This window comes from Schistocerca piceifrons, unplaced genomic scaffold, assembly GCF_021461385.2.
Source record: "Schistocerca piceifrons isolate TAMUIC-IGC-003096 unplaced genomic scaffold, iqSchPice1.1 HiC_scaffold_1220, whole genome shotgun sequence".
NCBI lineage: Eukaryota > Metazoa > Arthropoda > Insecta > Orthoptera > Acrididae > Schistocerca > Schistocerca piceifrons.
This window is the reverse complement of record NW_025727038.1, coordinates 35,001-37,500: the sequence shown is the minus strand read 5'-3', so window position 1 is coordinate 37,500 and position 2,500 is coordinate 35,001. Positions and strand designations below refer to the sequence as shown.

The 2,500-nt window shown below is 57.5% G+C and overlaps 1 non-coding gene across 1 annotated transcript in view; it reads right to left on the bottom strand.

Moving 5' to 3' along the window:
* The window catches only part of LOC124729692, a 1,909-nt gene extending 833 nt beyond the window's left edge, over nucleotides 1–1,076 (bottom strand). The window contains exon 1 of the ribosomal RNA XR_007007758.1: nucleotides 1–1,076. This exon is cut by the window's left edge and continues 833 nt beyond it. This is a non-coding gene — a ribosomal RNA (small subunit ribosomal RNA).
* Nucleotides 1,077–2,500: the final 1,424 nt, after the last annotated feature.

Below are 2,500 nucleotides of genomic sequence, written 5' to 3'. Positions count from 1 at the left end.
TTCGTTCTTGATTAATGAAAACATACTTGGCAAATGCTTTCGCTTCTGTTCGTCTTGCGACGATCCAAGAATTTCACCTCTAACGTCGCAATACGAATGCCCCCGCCTGTCCCTATTAATCATTACCTCGGGTTCCGAAAACCAACAAAATAGAACCGAGGTCCTATTCCATTATTCCATGCACACAGTATTCAGGCGGGCTTGCCTGCTTTAAGCACTCTAATTTGTTCAAAGTAAACGTGCCGGCCCACCGAGACACTCAATAAAGAGCACCCTGGTAGGATTTCAACGGGGTCCGCCTCGGGACGCACGAGCACGCACGAGGCGGTCGCACGCCTTCAGCTCGCCCCACCGGCAGGACGTCCCACGATACATGCCAGTTAAACACCGACGGGCGGTGAACCAACAGCGTGGGACACAAATCCAACTACGAGCTTTTTAACCGCAACAACTTTAATATACGCTATTGGAGCTGGAATTACCGCGGCTGCTGGCACCAGACTTGCCCTCCAATAGATACTCGTTAAAGGATTTAAAGTGTACTCATTCCGATTACGGGGCCTCGGATGAGTCCCGTATCGTTATTTTTCGTCACTACCTCCCCGTGCCGGGAGTGGGTAATTTGCGCGCCTGCTGCCTTCCTTGGATGTGGTAGCCGTTTCTCAGGCTCCCTCTCCGGAATCGAACCCTGATTCCCCGTTACCCGTTACAACCATGGTAGGCGCAGAACCTACCATCGACAGTTGATAAGGCAGACATTTGAAAGATGCGTCGCCGGTACGAGGACCGTGCGATCAGCCCAAAGTTATTCAGAGTCACCAAGGCAAACGGACCGGACGAGCCGACCGATTGGTTTTGATCTAATAAAAGCGTCCCTTCCATCTCTGGTCGGGACTCTGTTTGCATGTATTAGCTCTAGAATTACCACAGTTATCCAAGTAACGTGGGTACGATCTAAGGAACCATAACTGATTTAATGAGCCATTCGCGGTTTCACCTTAATGCGGCTTGTACTGAGACATGCATGGCTTAATCTTTGAGACAAGCATATGACTACTGGCAGGATCAACCAGGGAGCTGCGTCAACTAGAGCTGAGCAGCCGGCCGCCCGGGAGTGTGTCCCGGGGGCCCGCGCGAACACGCAAGCGTCCGCTCAATCATTCTGCAAACAGGAGGAGGCTGAGCTCCCCTGCACAATACACCTCGAAACCCTCTCAGGTCCCGGCGGCGCGCAGCGCCGTCCCAAGTACTTGGTCGGGTTCGAGAGAGGCGCAATCGCCCGGAGTTAGGCGAGTAGACGCTTTCGGTGCGACCACCCGTGCTCCCAACTGAGCTTGCCGCTGCCGACAGAGGCCCGGGAGCGTGCTGTCGTGGCATTGCCGGCGGGAGACAACACGCGCCACCTACGGTGACCGGCAGCTCCAACGCCAGCGCCACAGAAGGACAAAAGCCCCACTTGGGTGCCGAAGCGAACTCTCCCAGCACAGCGCACGCGCCAACACATCCGCACAGCTGCGATACAAACCACCAGCGAGAACCGCTGGGGCGACCGAGCAGCAGACGGCGTCGCGGCGCCGAGCGCCGGGCGGCGGCGCATCCTCAACGCACACAGTCCTCAATCGGACCAGCACACTGAAGATGTCCACCGCGCTTCGCACCGGGCCCGCGAGGACCTACTTTGGCCGCACGGCGCCGCGCGCAGGGTGCGCCGGCGCGCAGCTGCGACGCCTGCCGCGTCCGTCGGCCGGCGCGCCTGCCACTGGCCGCCCCCACCAGCCGGCTGTAGCGCGTGCGCCCACGCACCGCGCGGCCAGCACGCCGGGAGGCGCCCCCTCACCGGCCGGGGACGGTCCCACCCAGCCACCGCCGCGTATCGCTTCACACCCAGATGCCGTTCAGTTTCGTCGGCATGGTGGGTATCGCTGGAACAACCGGTTAGTACCTCAACCTATCGTCGCCATCACCGATTCACCCCTAGCGAGAACAACCGCACCACAACAGGTTACCATTTGTTCATTTGCGTAACTTCACCAGAAAACGCAGGCGTCCATCGCCATTTGCAACTTCAACGATTATTGCATGCCTGTGTCAGGTGTCACGCCACACTACGTCTGCCCACATACACGCAACAAAATGTGCACGCCTAGACAATACGTGGAAGGTGGCCCCCGTACGTATGCGATGTCCATTGCTCGAACGACTGTCAACCGGCCTCTGTAGCATGTCGCAGATATGGAACGCGGTGCACCATGCCATCACGGTGTGTGAGGAGAGACGACTAGGTCCGAATACATCAACAGACAGCTCATGCTGATCGCCATCCACGGCGTCCGTTCCTCCCACACGTCTCTATGGCGTACCACACTGCAATCCAGCTCTCATAGGGAGACGACACGTAGCTGCGTGCACAATATTTGCACTGTATGGTCCGCCGTTTTTGGGCGCAGTCGTTGTGCGGTCACACATGTGCCACGATGTATCATTCAGTACATAAGGACGA